Below are 18,197 nucleotides of genomic sequence, written 5' to 3'. Positions count from 1 at the left end.
TCACCATCTATTAGCCAGACACGGATTTCCAATATCACTGCTTCAATAATGCAAATCTATAATCAAAAGGCTTGCATTAATATAGCACCCTATCACACCTCGGAAATGTCCTAAAGTAGTTCAGAAGCAGTAAATGACTTTGAATTACAGTCAACTGTTGATGCAGCCATTTTGTAGACAGCAAGATCCCACATCACAATGAGATGGGGAGATTTAACGATGATGTTCAGAATTACGAAGGGTTGCAATGGAATAAACAGGAGAAACTATTTTCCTTGGCCGAAGGGCCAGAAACCAGGGGTCACATCTTTAAGGCAATTGACAAAAAGAACAAAGTGAAAAATTAGGAGAATTATTTTTACACAGCAACTTTTGCTGATCTGCAATGCACGGCCTGAATGGTTGGTGGACACAGATTCAACAATAACTTTCAAAAGGGAACTGGATTAAATACATGGAGGAGAAAATTTTTCAGGGCTCTGGGGAAAGGGTATTGCCTTGGGGTTAATTGGATAGCTCTTTCACAGAGCGATGGGCCAAATGGATCCCTTCTCTGCTAAATTATTCTGCGAATGCACAGAGGGGGAAAGGCACTGCATGATGCAATTCTGAGCTCCTAGATGACAGGAATATAGCAGTTCCTCAGCCGTCTCAATTAAGTGAATGTCGCCGACACTTTGAAACCATGTCCTGGTATAAATTCATGCAGCCAAGAAAATAAGGAGAGAAAATTGTGGTGGGGGTTGGGGGAAGGGGAGTGAAGAGCTGCTTAAAGCGTGACTTAAGTACAGATTTGAGGAAAGAAACATATTAAACCAGAGTTTGCTGCAAAAAAAAAAGTGAAACTGATGGAGCACACTGCCATTTATGCACAAATAGTATGGCAACATTAGATGAGGTTAAAGGGACATATCCAAAAGTTGCTGTCTGAGTTGCAGTACTCCACTGGTGGCTTTGTGAAGACTGCGAGACGTAACTTCTGACTAGCGTCGGAAAGGGCTGGTCCGCAGGAATTAGAAGAAATAAATACCTGGTCTTGGAAATTACGTTTCCACTTCCATTCACCGGAGCTGCTTGGGGCCTGCATCGAAAGGCTCTTCACAGGCCCCAGTGAAGTGCAGCTCCAGGAAGGCCACGCCCCCTTTTTTACAGCACTTGCTGCCGTAAAGCAAGTAAATTTAAAGGGCTAGGGAAATTGACAGGCCAAGGGGAGGTAAGTGTCTAAGGTAAGTGGATACCATTTGGGGGAGTGGGGGTGTCCGGGGTGGGAGGGGGCTGGGTCAGAAGTCTGGTGGGGTTTAGGGGGCAGGGTCGGTCAGAGGTCTGGCGGGGGGGGCGGTGGCGGTGTGGATGGCCAGTTGGAGGTCCCGGGGGCTGGAAGGGGGTCCGAGACACAGGGCAGAGGTTGGTCAGAGGTCCAGGAGGAGTCAGTGGTCCAGGGGGTGGGTTGTGGGATGGAAGGAGGGGTGGGGGGTGGTCCGAGGTCTGGGGTGGTCTTGGAGGCTGTCCGAGATCCTGGGTGGGTGGGTGGGTGGGAGTCAGAGGTCTGGAGGGGTCCGATGTCAGGGTGGGGGGGTGTCAGAGGTCCGTGGGGTGGGGAGGGTCCGAGGTCAGTGGGAAGGTCAGTCGAAGGTCTGTGGAGGCGGGGGGGTCAAAGGTCCGTGCGGCGGTCCGAGGTTGGGGGTGCGGTGAGGGGCGTCGGCAGTCGGGGAGGTGGGGGTTCAGAGGTTGGGGGTCGGGGACCTGGGTGCAGGATTTGGGGGCTGTCAGACGTCAGGGATGGTGGAGGTTGGGGTGGGGGGCTGTCGGAGTTTGGGGGCTGGCGGGTGTTGAAGGTTTGGGGTTGGGGGGTCCCGTAGGGTTGGTGTGGGTCTTTACAATAATTAGTCAGAAGTTAGAAGAAGTTTTAATTCTTCTAACTTTTTCTGAGTAACTATTGGTATACCCCCAGAGGAACCATCCGAAGTTTGCCATTTAAACTACATTTTCAGATGGTTCCCAGCGCAGCGCAATCGTCCAGAGGAAGTGTGCGCTTCTGGGCAATTGCCGAGCAAACCTTTACCTGGGAACTTCCCAGATGAATTCCCCAGCACATCTTTGGGGTGCCTCCAAATCTGACCCAGCAGAGCTCGGAAGTTACGGGCCTGCATATTGCTGTCCTGCTTCATCATTAACATGTGCTGAATGTTGCAAAGTTGTTGCATTTGCATAGTAGATACAATCCGTCACAGATAATTAGGGCTCGTAATTATAAGCACAAGTATACTTTTAACGATCTGATAATTGTTAATTACTGCCAGTCAATCTCTCTCAAACTGAAAATGTGCTATTAAAGTCATGGAATAAACCAGAAAATGCTGGAAACTCTCAGCAGGTCTGGCAGCATCTGTGGAGAGAGAAACAGAGTTAACAAGTTAACGTTTGAGGTGAATAACCTTTCCTTCTTTGCTTTTATTGCAACTGTGCAGTCTCGTTCGTTCAGGTTCAGATTTTTTGAGGGACGTATTAAAAATATAAATTTAATATTTGTATTGGTTTCCGTCTTCTTTTTATCTCTCTCTTCAAGCAATCTTTCTTCCCCACACGTATTTTTCTTCTTCGCCTGACATGATATCGAACTCACCCTCCTTCTCAGACCTTCTGCTGTTTATTTTCCAACATTTAAATCTTATTTGTTAAGAAGATATCCTGTTGATTTCTTTGTTCACTCAGGCTCCGATGCCCCATTTCTCTCCAGTGCTGTTATTAGCTTGCACCTCCAGCAACTTTGTGGTCAAAAACTGTTTTGAGTTGAAGGGTGCAGGGGAAATTCCAGCTCATGGGAAGCACAGTTAGGTGTCCTGCTACACCAAGATCTGACCCAATAATTCCTTCACTGTCGCTGGGTCCAAATCCTGGATCTCCTTTCCTAACAGCACAGTGGGTGCACCTACATCACATGGACTGCAGCGGTTCAAGAAGGCAGCTCACTACCACCTTCTCAAGGGCAGCAAATGCTGGCCTAACCAGATACGTCCACATCTTGTGAACGAATACATTTTTAAAAATAAAGCAACTAATTTATGAACATAACATGTGTATATTATATACATGCGTGCTTCAAATTCCCCATTTGTCAATTAATCCCACAATTTAAATTTTACACAATGGATTTGTAAATAACAAACATTTTAAATCCTAAACCATCAGTTCATTTGGACAAACATCATTAAAATGCTTTCAGCTGCAGTGCTCTTTATTAATCTTACTGTGAAAGGCAGCTAGGCCACCAAAGGGTCATATTGGAAAGCATAGGTCACTTGCCAGGCTGAAAGGGCTTCACGCTTTTAATGGATGAGTGTGGCTGTGCAGTGATCTTGTCAATTACACCTAATAAATAATAGGGTATTTCTAGTCTACAATTGATGAAAGTCACTTCGAATGCTGCATTAAAATAGCTTCTGAAGAGTTGCATGACCTCTGTGTCTTGTTTTAATCAAATTTAAATCCCCATTTTGTGTTGTCCTGTGACCAACGAGAAAATTGTAATATCAGATGTATTTGCATTCCAGATAAAAATGCCCCTCATAATGTATTCACACACAGATCGTGAAATGACAAACTTGTCAGTCTACATATGCAAACACCTCTTAGCACATTCAGCATTTAATTTAGGTACCTGCACAGGGAGAATTTGGTGCAGTGTTGTTGTTGCACCCATGACAGAATGGGATGATGCACTTTTATAAAATAATTGAGCAAAGCTGGGAACCTGTTTTGCGGTCAATCATCACGGGCAAATGCTAAAGTGATTCATGTGTTTACCCAAGCACCTTCCCTCACTGCCCACCCTCAGCTTCTGCTCGAGCTGAAGCTGATGGTGTGGAATCTTGGTGCCTTATTTGATCCTGAGCTGATCTTCAAGGCTCATATTAGCCAGTCAGTCTCAAGACAAACCTACTTCCATATATCCATCTCTCTTACCTCCAATGCAGTCAAAACCCACATCCACATCTTTGTACCTGCAGGGTCAGTGCCTTCTATGTTGTTTTTGTTGAAATCCTGAGCATAACTCAGGAAGATGTTTGTCTCTTGTCCCCTCTCCAATAGTCTCACTTATCTATTGCACCTTTCCTTGCTAAACTATGGTGACTCTCAGTCCCCCGTACGCTTATTGTCAAATCCTCATCCTTATTTTGAAATTCCAGTAGCGTTGCTCTACCCTATCTCTGCAACCTCCTCCAGTCCCATGTAATATTCTACAGCCATTGATCTTACAACTCTGACCTGTTGTGGATTAATGAAAGGGCCTTTCACCATGTCACATCTCTCCCCATTTCCAAAAGTCTCTTTAACACACCACCTCCTCCAAGTTCATCACCAGTCACTTTTCTTACCTTTCCCCACCCACCTGCCCTACGTCGGCTCAATGTCTAATCCCCTTGTACCTTGGTATATTTCAGAGAATCATCTAAAGTTATAGCATGGAAGGAGGCCATTCAGCCCATCGATTCCACACTGGCCAACAAATAGCCATCCAGCCTCACCCATAAAATACCACTTTCCAGCTCTTGATCTGTAGCCTTACAGGTTACGGAACTTGAAGTGCATATTCAAGTACTTTTTTAAATATTGTGAGGCTTTCTGCCTCTACCACCCTTTCAGGCAGTGTATTCTAGATCCACACCACTGTCTAGGTAAAAAGATTTCTCTTCGAATCCTCTCCAAACTTCCTACCTCTTACTGTCAATCTGTGAGTTCCTATGCACTCTATCTTTACCCGTCCTAATTTTATACACTTCTATTAGGTTTACACTCTTCCTCCTCTGATGCAAAGAAAACAACTCTAGCCTGTCCAATCTTACCTCATAAATAAAATTCTCCAGTTCAGCTAATATCCTCATAAATCTACTCTGTACCCTTTCAAGTGCAATCACATCTTTCCTACAGTTTGGTGACCAGATCTGCATGCAGTTCTCCAGCTGTGGCCAAACTATTGTCTTCTATCCTCCCAGCTCTTATATCCTATGCCTCATCGAATAAAGGCAAGAATTCTGTATGCCTTAATCGCCTTATCTACCTGTCCAGCCACCTTCAGAGAACTTTGAGAGGTGATCTCATTGAAGTGTACAAAGTTCTTACAGGGCTCAACATGGTAGATGCAGGAAGGATGTTTCCCTTGGCTGGGAGGGTCTAGAACCAGGGGACACAGTCTCAGAATAAGGGGCAGGTCATTTAAGACTGAGATGAGGAGGAATTTCTTCATTCAGAGCGTTGTAAATCTTTGGAATTCTCTACCATAGATGGGTGTGGAGGTTCAGACATTGAGTATGTTCAAAGTAGAGGTCGATGATTTCTAGATACCATTGACATTAAGGGATACAGGGATAGTGCGGGAAGATGGCATTGAGGTGGAAGATCAGCCATGATAGCGGAGCAGGCTCGAGGGGCTGAATGGCCTACTCCTGTTCCTATGTTCCTATGAGGAAACAGGGATAAGGAAAAATAAATGGGCCAGCCAGCATTGGCAATGCCCTGCATAAAGCACAACTAGTTTTGAGAGATTCTGAAAGACCTATGTTTGTATCTTTGGGTGGAATCATCCCAGATTTGCACAAAATGCGGTAGTGGGTGGGTAAAATGTTTTACCTGCCAGCTGCGATGGCAGGCGTTCACGCTGAATCATCCCAAATCCACAGCAATCCTTATACATTCCTGGGAAACACACCGTTTCCATGGCGGGCAGGCTCTGATTCACCAGACATGCCATCACCTCGCCGCTTCATCATGCCGGGCACCTTATCTAAAGTACAGCTGTGCTCAGTGCTTCCAGCCCAGGACTGCAGCAAAGAAGACACGGCCCCGAAAGACAAGAAGACTGCAGCCCTCAAGCACCTTTTGGACGCTGTGGAGGCCAGCTGTGATGTCCTCTACCCCCGCTCTGGCCACAGGAGAGGCAGCAACATTACCACTTCGGCTTGGTAGGCGATGGCAGCGGTGATCAGTGCCAAGCTGCACAGAAAAGGTTGGCCATCTAAAGCAGATAGAGGATGAATGATCTAATCCTGCATCCAGGGTATGGCAAACACCTCATCACTCTAAACTCACAGGCTTAAGCCCTTCACACATTCACTGGCATCTCGCTCACTGCCAGCTCAAGGGACATCACCACCCATTCTCACACTGTTATGACACAGCAGATGGTAAATGCTGAGTTGTTCAAATCCCAGAGGGAAACTTGAAACAACTGTTACAACTAATTTTCAATTTGTACGTTTCGAGATGCGGGCTTTGAATCCAGTAATAATAAGACTACCGAGTCTTAAGAGGTTTTTATAAAACTAAATTAAACATTTATTAATAAAATAAAATATTGTAAGCACATACATATGTCTACAAATTACTACTATAATAACTTCTAAAGCCCCTAATTAAGTTAACTCCCAGTTACAATTCCGTTAAGGCAACAGTAAGACAGAAAGATTTTAAAAGACCCAGGCAAAGTAAACAATACCCTGAACAATCAGATTCAAAGTGAGTGCTCTTAACTTCAGTCCCTGGAGGCAGCAGTTTGGTACAAACAGGCTGCAGGCTTCTCACACTTTCTTTTATTATTCATTCACAGGATATGGGCTTCGCTGGCTGGGCCAGCATTTATTGCCAATCCCTAATTGCCCTTGAGAAGGTGGTGGTGATCTGTCTTCTTGAACCGCTGCAGTCCATGTGGTGTAGGTACACCCACAGTGCTGTTAGGAAGGGAGCTCAAGGATTTTGACCCAGCGACAGTAAAGGAACGGAAATATATTTCCAAGTCAGGATGGTGAGTGACTTAGAGGGGAACTTCCAGTTGGTGTTCCCATCTATCTGCTGCCCTTGTCCTTCTAGATGGTAGTGGTGATGGGTTTGGAAGGTGCTGTTGAAGGAGCCTTGGTAAATTCCTTGGTGAATCTAGCTGCCTCTAATTCAATTAAATCTCTCACACACACACATGCAAGCACTCCACTATTACTCTACTTTACAATAAATTCCGATAACACTATGGAAATTATTATATCAACACACATACCTTCACATGTCAATCTGGCCTCATCTTCTCTGGAGACTGCCTCCTCAGCCCTCACCATCTTGAGGTCGCTTGCACAGATCAACATGCGCCCCCACACAAACCCTGGGATACCCTCCTTCCCCAGTACGGCCCTCGCCCTGCAGCCTCTTCTCTTTCCTGAGGCCACTTCTCCCCCTTCGCCAAGCAAGACCTTGCCCTGCAGCCATTGAAAAGCCACCCACATGTGGCTGATTTAGTAGGTAGACACCTGCCGTGAGCCCCCCTAAAAGTGATGCGGTGCTGTCGGTGAAGCCTGCCACTGATGACCGTGAGTGCTGATCAAAGCAAGGTTGGCAAACAAACTTTGAAGTCCCGAGCGAAGTGCAGCCCGCCAGGTGCATGCCGCCTATGTGCTGTTGTGAAACACATCGGCATGTTTTCCTGCTGACTTGGGTGGGTGATCCAGTGGGGGAGGATGACCTTATAATGATATGCTGATATATTGCAATGAGATTCCCGACGTCCGATGGCGGGGAACGGCAGGCCTAGCGGACGATCGCAGGCTGGTTTCACGCCGTCTTGACACCGATCGCGCCATATTGTCCGCTCATGCCACTGAACAAGCCCGCGCCATTGAGCACGGAAAATCCCGGCCTTTCTCTTTCATTTCCTCTCTTGGCCTCACAGCTGTCACTATTTAGAATGTTTGCACTTTGCAACTGTTCAAATACCACAGCTAATGGTAATCAGGGCCTATTTTCCTGAGAAGCTTTCAAAATTCACAATTTAAAACAATCAATTTAAGATACGGAAAAACACCCGGTCTTTCTCTCAGCCTGTCTCCCAGCTTGGCACCCTCTGAGGTAGGAAATGAATAGCTTTTGTTTAAAAGTTTAGTTGAAACTCTCACCAAATTCACTGCCTAGTTTGCATTCAGAGATATAATTCGACTTTTCCACTCAGTAGTAAGTGAATAAATATTCATCATTTGCACATGATCCAAAAGTACAACAAATATGTAAACAACCACTGCATTCTATTATGTATTAAGTGAATTTGTTTAGTTTCTCTCTCCGCCAGGCCCCTAGTAATGAATTTTAAGGGTAATTTTAACTCCAGGTAATAGCATAAATAGACAAAATTAGATTATAACCAAGGAAGCATTTACATCAATTAAAAACGCTTGCCATTTACCAACAAATGCACAAAAAGCTTAAAGCATACATGCATAATGTTGTGGCAAGTGAATATTGAGATCACACGGCCAACAATAGTGCTGATTATTCATTTTTATTTGCTAATCAAATATGCAATTAGTCACATCTGGATTTTCAATGAGCCACATGTGCAGTAGGCAACGCTGCAATAGATAACCATCATAATTCTAACTCTGAACCTTTCCATTGTGCTAACCTGAAAAATGAAATGACACGGGGTGACGTCAGGATTTCCGCTCGACATCATCCCGCATCATTTTACGCATCGGCGAGCGGGCCCCGCCCCAGCCCCACCCACTCGCTGACCCCAATATCCTGCCCATGGTATCATATCCATTCTGATATACTTACATTTCGTTTGTATGCCCCATTTTCAATGCCTTGGGACTGCCACACGTGATATTATGGAATAAAGGTACAGTTCATGGATGAACATCAAATGGAAACTATAAACTGGAAATCAGCTTCCTGTCCCATTCCATCATTAACATCTCAAGCGAGTTACAGAATATCTAACTGTAACAATTTCCATTTTGGAACTGTTTTCTCTCTCAATGATTCAGCAACAATTCTAAGAAGCAGATCCTGTGCTCTACAGTCTGAAAGCTGTCTCCTTTTACAGATACAGGACCTTAAGTTCAATATTATCCTTCCTACAGCAATCATCTTACAGAAGCCGATAATGTGATTTCTGCTGCCCCAAGTCACAATGATATCCAAATCAGCAAACCTTGCCCAGATGCCTTAGGCTAGCTGATTACTATATTGAAATTTTGCTCCTCGGACTTGAACCGCTGTTAGCTGGAGCAGGATTTTGGGCACTCGTTGAATCTGAGCTACAGTTTGAACTTAAAGAAGAAAGGATATTTCAGAGTGAATGAATACAGAGTTCAAAAATAAACCACCTTTTGAGGTTTAACGGTGGAATAGGAGGTAGTTTGGGGGGGTTTGCAGTACACAGTCGTCGTCACCAAAAGGGAAAAAAAAATGCTATTTTTATGCTCAGCTTTCTCTTTAGCACCTATCATTAACAGGAATGCTCAGATAATCCAGCCATCATTAGTATAAAAAAAGTCTTAGAAAGCTGGCGTACTGTTGATGTGAAGACTCCAATCGCACTTGGTGCCTGTCGTTGCACTGGAGCGGGCTAGGTGCTTCAGGTATCAAGCAGGCTTTAATTCTTCACAACCAATGATACAATAACCAATGCCTGACGTGCTTCAGCATCACTGACCTCGGCAATGACATCATCAACTCCATAGTCTCATGCTGCACTACCATACTCATTTGGATTGGTAGATATTTAAGGCAGAACAATTTTATACCACAAAATAAGTGGCAGACTGTAATGGGTCAATTATCCTTGAAAGGGACTCCTTCATGTTACAGAAAAAAGGCTCTAATACTTCTTGGAAAATATTCTGAGGTTGAATGGTAAATTCTGCCCCATTCATCCTCTAATTCCACTTTTGAATTGTGGCAGTGTATGTGTAGCTCGCACACAGAAAGCAGCTCACAGTTTTTTTTTAAAAATCTGACCAAACTGATAACTCAGACGATGTCAGATACAACAATAAAAATATATTCTGCATCCACAAACACAGAAAACTGTGGCATATTTATATCCCATAAGGAACATACATTTTGTTTTAAAGAAGTGTCACTTAATACATATCCAGGCACTCACTCATCACTCCATCCTCAGAGATCTCTATTGCTTCTTGGCTCCCAAAGTAGTAAAATTCAAAACTCTTCCTATCATTTACAAATTCCTCTTTGGTTACCTCACACTACTTGTGGCCACATTCCAGCCCTTAAGGATCCCCCAACTTTGACACTTACACCCCCCCCTACCCACCTGCTGTGCTACCTTTTGAAATTCTCTCTCTCTAAAGTCTTTTGCATCTGTACTTGCCTTGCTATTTTGTTCCTGCTTTTCAAAGCACTCCAAGAATATAGGCACTTTTCCTCAATGTTTTACTGCTACTTTGTTTGTTCTTTCACATATAATTTTACTGTAAAGCATTCTATTAAGTTATGGGAAATATGCAAATATAAGTTGTGGCATTGCAAACAGTAGAGCTGGTTAGCTGAGATATAAGCAGGTATTGATTGTGGACCAATAATTAGTTTTGTTCAGATTAATACAACTATTACCAATTTAACATAGAACAAGGCAAACTTCCAAATTCACAAAAACACACATGGCTGGTTATTCTCCATGGTATGGAGCTTTCATGGTTCCAGCAATTCAGGAACCATTATATCCCATATAATGATCTTTCTAACAGTACTCATCCTTATAACTCTATCTTGCTCTGAGCCAAATATTCATCCAAATCATTTCTAAAGGTGTCAATATATACACAGCATTAACTGTTTCAACAATTCCACTAAATTTATTGCACTGTAGAGTAAAAAAAAAACTATTAACCTTAAGTCTTGCTGAAGGAATATTAACTTTATCCCAAAATAAATTCTCAATTACAGCTGGAGCATTTGAATTCAGTGAAAGATTTCCCAAGGAACAGAGTAGTAGAGAAGTTAAGTTATAACCTTGATAGGGGAACTGTGCCCAATGGAGTGCATGGTAAAAGGAGACATAAAAGAGGAAAATAGGAGAAAGAATAAAATACTAACAAGATGATTCAATCTTGTGTGCCCCATAAAGATTAGTACTGACTGAGATTGGTGAAAAAGTCACTTGCCGGCTCTCCATCACAAAATGATGCACATATTGGAGGATGGGAACCTAAAAGGAAAAACAAGGAATAGAATTAGCTTTCAAAACACAAGTCTAACTCCATAATTTATCATTAATGGTAGACATGCTGAGCAAAATGGTTAACCAGCAAAACAATGCTACTTTAAAATATTTCCCAGCAAGTTGACATTACTCGTTTAAAACAAATAAAAATGGTATGTATGATCCCATGGGCTGAATTCTTGTTCTCACAGTTAAAAATACAAGGAACTTCTACTACAGGGCCAAGTACTACTTCCTTATCCCGCAAAATCAGAGGCACATCATCCAGGTCTGCATTCATGAACCTCTTGGGCAGCCAGCTATAAAGAAACAAAAATAAAAATACCTGGAAAAACTCAGCAGGTCTGACAGCATCTGAGGAGAGGAACACAGTTAATGTTTCAAGTCTGTATGACTCTTCAACAGTTCCTCCCCGCAGATGCTGTCAGACCTGCTGAGTTTTTCCAGGTATTTTTATTTTTGTTTTGGATTTCCAGCATCCGCAGTTTTTTGCTTTTATCTTCCAGCTATAAAGAAACATTGACAGAGGCCTGGAAGCAGATCATCCCAAAATATTCAACCATTCTCTCAGCTAAACACAATGGTAGATTTTTGTCTTCACTCCCGGGCAGTGTGGAACATACACTCTGTAGCTTCCGAGCTGATTTCAGCAGGATGAAAATCTTTCGGGTTCTATAAGGGTGGATGGTCAACTCGATTATCAACATTGCGATTAAGACAAAGGGTTACACTTCTGGGATAAGCGAGGGGATCCAAAGAAGAAAAATGAAACCTTGAGCCTCATTTTCATAATTAAATGATAGATTTAAGTAATGAGATTTTTTTTTTTCCACTCACAACTTTCTGCTCCAATCTATGCTTTGCAAATATTACTGTGGGATATCCTGAGATTGTGAAAGGTGCAATGTAAATGTTTCTTTTCATTATACTGTTATGACGTGGCAGATGATGTGTGACAGGTGGATCAAGTCCACAAGGAAAACTTTATCATGCGGTCACAACTGTTTTGCAATTTGTATTTCATTTTGAGATACATGCCCTGAATTCAGAAGTAATAAGACTATCATGAATTCAGAGGTTTTTAGAAAACTAAATTAAACATTTATTAACAAAAGAAAAGATTTCAAGCACATACATAGGTCTACAGATTACTATATAACAACTCCTAAAACCCCTAATTAATATGGCTCCAGTTACACCTCCGTTAAGGCAACAATAGAAAAACAAACAGATTTAAACAGACCCAGGCAAAGAAACATGATACGCTGGACAGCGATATTCAAAGTGACTTTTCTCAGCTTTAGTTCCTGTAGACGGCAACTTCTTGCACTTTTACACTTGCTAGATCGTAGGATTCCTTCTCCCTTCTGACACATAGCCCCATCTCCTTTTATACATGTTTCTCCCTTTTTAATGTAAATTCCATTCTTCCCACATGTTTTTGCAACTCTACTTTTCTCATAATATAAATATTTCATAGTACTAATTTTATCAGTAACCTTTGGGAAAAATAAACACTGTTTGGCTTAGCTTTTTCTGGCTAGGTGTAACATCTTACCACCTCTTTGAAATTCAAATTAATCTAATTTATCTAAAAGTGCAAATTTTCCTTACACCTCACATTCTAAAACTTCAGTCATGTTTACATATTTAGCATTTCAAACCCAACTTCTTTTTTGATGCATCAAAGCCTCCAGACCAGCTGTCTCCAATTCAATTACATCCCACACACACATGCACAAAAACTATCCAAACCCCACTATTAACCTACCTTTACAATAAATCACAATGATATTATGAGAATTATTATATTTTCATAACACTACTTAGATGCTAGTGACATTTAATGGAAATTATTGACACTGCACCAACATTTTTTATTATATTGACAAATTATGCATCAGCTAGAGGGACTGAATGGCCTCTTTCTGTTCTTAATGTTCCTATCAGAGACTTCTTTCTGAAGTGATTATTTCAATTGGTCACCAGCCTTTGGATTGACGAATACTGACTAGTTAGTCAGTACCATAAATCACTTTGCTTGTTTCAGTCTGTATGTCAGCGCTGAATGCCCATTATTTAGTGGCTAAAATTCAACTTCTATCTTTAGTGCTCTGGTGCATCGGCAGAAACCCAGAAGGAAATAAACAATAAAAACTGGCAAATCAGAGTTCTGGTCCGAACTGTTTTTTCCTCCTGGGAATGTTGGTGCTCTGTTGGAAGATGAATTCTATTGCAAAAAAGAGAATTCATAACATATTTTCACTTGTTTTAAATGGAGTTTTATTGATTAGGAAGTGTAGCCTTGGTGAGCTCAACATCTTGGTGAGCTCAACATCTGGGTGAGCTTAACATCTGGATGAGCAATTGGCTGCTGGAATTGGAAAGACTGCTAGAAGCACAAGGGCTGAGTGCTTTAAAAATGCAGCAGGCCATCAAAGAAGCATTCAAAGTTAAAGAATCACAAAGCTGTGGTGAAACAGAAAAAAAATAGAAACAAAACACTTCAGCAAGAATTTCAAATGTTTTAAGGAGCGACCTTACAAACAAAGTTTTGTAGTTCAATGCCATATCACTGTAACAGTGTCCAATTATGTAATAAATAAAAACAGAACCTGGTGGAAAAAGTCAGCAGGTCTGGCAGCATCTTTGGGGAGAGAAGCAGAGTTAACATTTCAGGTCAATGACCTTTCAGTTAGAATTATAATATGTTTTGAGCAAGAGGTGGATGGGACAAGGACAAAGGAAGGTCTTTGATAGGAAAGAAGGCAGGAAAGATTGAATGACCGAAGCGTTAGTCTTACAGGGACTAAGGAAATGGTGATGGGGCAAGAAAGGAAACAACTAAAACAAAAGATGTCCTTAGAGCAAGGGTGCTACTGTCTGAAAGCAAACATCCCTGGGTTGCTTAGCTAACTTCCTTTTCTAGGTAATCATTTCATGTCATAAACAGTACAGTGCAGCCACTTCATGTCAATCTCATGATTTATACTTGAATGATTGTCATGGGTACTACACGTTTTGCTACCTTATGTCAACTGGAAAAGAAAGCGGAAGAAAGTCAGAAGCAACCTTCAAATTCTCCTTTTAAACCATTTTTGTGATATTTCCATTGCAACTACTTTTTTAAAGAATGTTGTTGCAACAATGATAACAAAAACACTATTTTGCAATACGTAGCTTCACAACTTGTCACCTTCAAAGAGCTTAGCAGATTTCAATTAGGTTTGTGCAGTGGACTGAATATGAATGAAGCTGTTCATTGATTCATGGCTAGCAGGACCCTACGGTAAAGGCGGCAGGATGTGGCAGTTATGGGTGATCTAAGAATAACTGCATTTTTACTGGACTTTAAAACAAAAACAGAATCCTAATTTGTTCCTTCCACTTTATAACCTGCAAAACAGCTTCAGATACATCCTAGCTTGTGTTCATGCAGGAAACAATTATCCCCATAATTGGGAGAGACTTCAACACATGTTAACCCTATTTACTCCAAGTGTTGAATGCAACGCATTTTCAGTCGATTATGCTGTTGACTAGTTTTGAGATTATAACAACTGATTCACTACAATATACAGTAGATCAATTTAGGACAGTTCATCCTAGTTTGCTCCACAAAGTCAGATTAATTTGTTTATATTTCACTGGTCTAATTTACTTTTAGAAAAGTTCAGCAGTTGTTCCATCAATGTGGAAAACAGAGCTATTTCGTGGCGTAATTTAGCAACTTTCTAAGCAGCATTTGGTCCTATTGACTTTTGGTTGAGAAATGAGGACTTTTTGATGCCCTGAATAGACTCATTATTTCAACTCGCTGTTCATTTGATTCCAATTTTGACAATCATCTTCCCAGAGATTTAACTTGGATGGTTTTTAGACCTTAATATTTTTAAGTAAATTTATCTGAATTGTAGCACAGCTCCTCTACTAGCGTCACAGCTATGGCTCAATTGATGACACACTTGTCTCAGAGTCAGATGGTTGTGGGTTCAAGTTCCTCTCCAGGACATAAGTACAAATCCTAAATTGACATTCCAGAGCTGTATTGCAGAAGTGCTGCACTGTTGGATGTGCCATCTTTCAAATGAGACATTAAACTGTGGCCTTGTCTGCTCTCTCAGGTCAGCTAGAAGATTCCATGGCACTATTTTGTAGATGAGAAGGGGAATTATCCCCAGTTCCCCAGCTAATATTTACCACTCAATCGATACCACAGAAACAGATTACCTGGTCATTATCAAATTGCTGTTTGTGGGAACTCACTGTGAGAAAATTGGTTGCTGCATTTCCAACATTACAACAGTAACTTCAAAAGTACTTCATTGACTGTAAAGTGCTTTGGAACATTCTATAGTCATGAATGGTGCTGTATAAATGCAAATCCTGCTATTCCCCTATTATATAATATGCAGGAATGTTAAGCTGCATTTAGAATGTGTTTTTTTCTCTCTAAAAGTCTCAGATGCTTTCAGCTGACACAATTGTAACTCCTGGATCAGGATTGTAATATGGTAATCTCTCTCTTGACTTTGCATGTTCACTCAAGAACTCAGCAGGCATAATGGCAGCTGATACCAAAAGTAATAAAAGAGATGAAAATGATGGTAATATTTAAACAGAAAAGCTCCAATAAAATCCTACAAGTAAATTATGCCAAATAAGTGTTTGGGCAATTTGTTCAGAGCTGTAACATATTCTCTGTTGGAATGATCATGTAGAACATAGCGCAACCAATATTCAACTTGACATAATCACAAACAACGAAGTGATTGACTATGTGCCATGTAACTTTCCATATAAGAACACAAAAGGATCAATAAAGAGAGCACACTTTATTATTGTTGGATCAAGACTTGTAGAGCATTTGAAATTTTCAATACGACAAAAATGTGGCCGATCAGCACGCAGCATATTGGGTGCACGTGCACAAATTTTGCTCAAAGCTCATTGTGAGCCTCAGGAAATATTCAAATCAGAGGCTTACCCTCAATGTGTCTGGTGTACCTAAGCCCCATTCCGGTTGCTTACTGCCATTAATAATGGGGTCTGAAGGGTGCACCCATGATAGTAATTTTCCCCTACTAGCTCTAACCTTGCATTAGAACCAAACAGCTGACCCTCTCTATCAACGCTGGACGTCAAAAGGACAATTCTTCCACACCTCCCAAAACACATTGACTACTTAGACAGTCATTTATGTGCTGTTGCTACAAAGGATCCCACCCGACAAACAAGGCACACCCACTGCACACCACACCGTATGGGTCGGGAGAAAACCAGAGATATTTAAGTGAGCTTTTTGGGGGAATGTACAGATAAGTTGTTCCAGGTCATATTATCATTCTGTTAGGAGCAGTCTATAAATTTTAAGTTGCAAAGTGATATGTGTGTGTTAAGGTAAAAAGGGTTTCAGTTTCATGTAGGTTTCGTATGAGCCTTGGTGCCTAGAAGTCTAGGTGGACCTGTGGCTGAAAGGCCAGTCTTTTGGGTTTGCTTATGTATATATACATTTTTAATGAGGTTTTACAATCCCTGAAGTTAAAGAAATGGGTTAAAAATAGATTATAAGTTTAGTGGTTTTGGGATTCAAATGCAAAGTGGAAAAGCCTTACTGTTGCCTAGCAACAGTGCACAAGTAACACAGAGATTCAGAGAAAGACAGTGAAGAGTTCAGTGTGTGTCAGAGAATGAAGACAGGGATTTCTTGGCTCTCTCAGAAGAGAAAAATACAAGGCTAGTGGGACAGCAGTTAACTGAATAGTCAGTTATAGGACTTAGTAACGTGATCAGTTCAGCAGTGTTGCTTCTGAAACAGTGGGCAGAATTTTCTGCCTGCTGGGAGGTGGGGGGCCAGACCCAATCTCCGGCGGGCAGGGAGCCAATCCCCACCAGAGAAGCGGGCCCCGCCGCCATTTTACGTGACATCCGGCGGGAAGCGCTATGCCTCCTGTGCGGGCGGGGGGATTCCCCAAAAGCGAGTGCGCGCTCTTTCGCGCATGCGCACAAAAGAGCGCACATCTCCCTGAGGCTAAGCGCTGCCTCAAGGAGATCGCTTACACTTCTAAAAATATGAAAATTAGAAAAAAAAAAATTCCCTAACATGTCCCTCTCATGTGACACACATGAGATGGGACATGTTCATAATTTACATTATAAGTTTATTAAACTTTTTAAATCCCTACATGAAACCTCATCCCGCCGCTGGATGAGGTTTCATGTTTTTTCTATTGCCCGCTGGGGCTCCTGGCCTGCCCACCAACCTTAAGGTTGGACGGGCAGGTCCTTTAATTGTTTAAATGATCCTGTCAATGGCCTCAATTGGCCATTGACAGGTCGGCGGGCGCACAGCTGATTGGCTGTGCCCCCGCCTTCCTGAAAATTTTAATGGGGTGGGGTAACGTCGGGGGTCCCCCCGACATCATCCCGTGTCTTTTTACGCATCAGCAGGCGAGCCCCGCCCCCTGCTCGCCGACGGCAAAATTCAGCCCAGTGAGCTTAGAGTGCAGTTATTTTTGGGTGCCTTGGGGAGAGAGATGAGTTGGGTGAAAAGCATCAAGTGAATGCTGAAGAATTCACCGGAAGAAAACCATCTCCACGTGTGCCAGTCCCAAGCAAGGCGCCTTTGTGTCAAGCTTATGCTAACCCTTCACTGGTTTATGTGTCCATAAAGATATTTCTGGTTTTAAAGGAATATTGGGAAATTGAATCATCTTCTTGTGTTTTTATTAAGATCTTTCCAATCTTTTAATCTGGTGTAATATAGCTCATTTTTCTTGTCCAATAAATATTTTAATCTGTGTTAAAAGGTCATAAAGCAGACTCCTGTGAATTTGTCCCATAACTTTCTTCCACAGTTTCTTAAAAAAAATGTGAGGATCTACCATGCCAGGTTTTACTCTGGGATCTGACTTGACCAGTATTAAAGTCAGCAGAGATCATAATAATTCCAATGCGTAAGAAAAGCACCACAGTTTCCCAGTAAGCAACCTTAAAATAGTTCTCATTAAATGAGCAATGGCAGCTTGGCTCAGTTAGTAGCAACCTTGCCTCTAAATCAGAAGCGTGTGGGTTCAAGTTTCACTTCAGGGCATGAGCACATAACCTAGGCTGATACTCAGTACAGAACTGTTGAATTGTCTAAAGCCATATGCCTATTCTTATTGAGATTCTATGATCTTCTATTCCA

General features: G+C 42.0%; 1 long non-coding RNA gene across 1 annotated transcript in view; it reads right to left on the bottom strand.

Annotated features, from left to right (window-relative positions):
- Positions 1–18,197, bottom strand: part of LOC144695904 (uncharacterized) — a 256,729-nt gene that overhangs the window by 62,338 nt on the left and 176,194 nt on the right. Inside the window, exon 2 of the long non-coding RNA XR_013580028.1 lies at positions 10,950–10,993. This is a non-coding gene — a long non-coding RNA (uncharacterized LOC144695904). The remainder of the gene's footprint in view (positions 1–10,949; positions 10,994–18,197) is intronic.

The sequence above is a fragment of the Cetorhinus maximus genome, chromosome 21 (genome assembly GCF_964194155.1).
Source record: "Cetorhinus maximus chromosome 21, sCetMax3.hap1.1, whole genome shotgun sequence".
Classification (NCBI taxonomy): domain Eukaryota; kingdom Metazoa; phylum Chordata; class Chondrichthyes; order Lamniformes; family Cetorhinidae; genus Cetorhinus; species Cetorhinus maximus.
The sequence above is the reverse complement of the archived record's forward strand: the minus strand, read 5'-3'. Positions and strand labels throughout refer to the sequence as shown.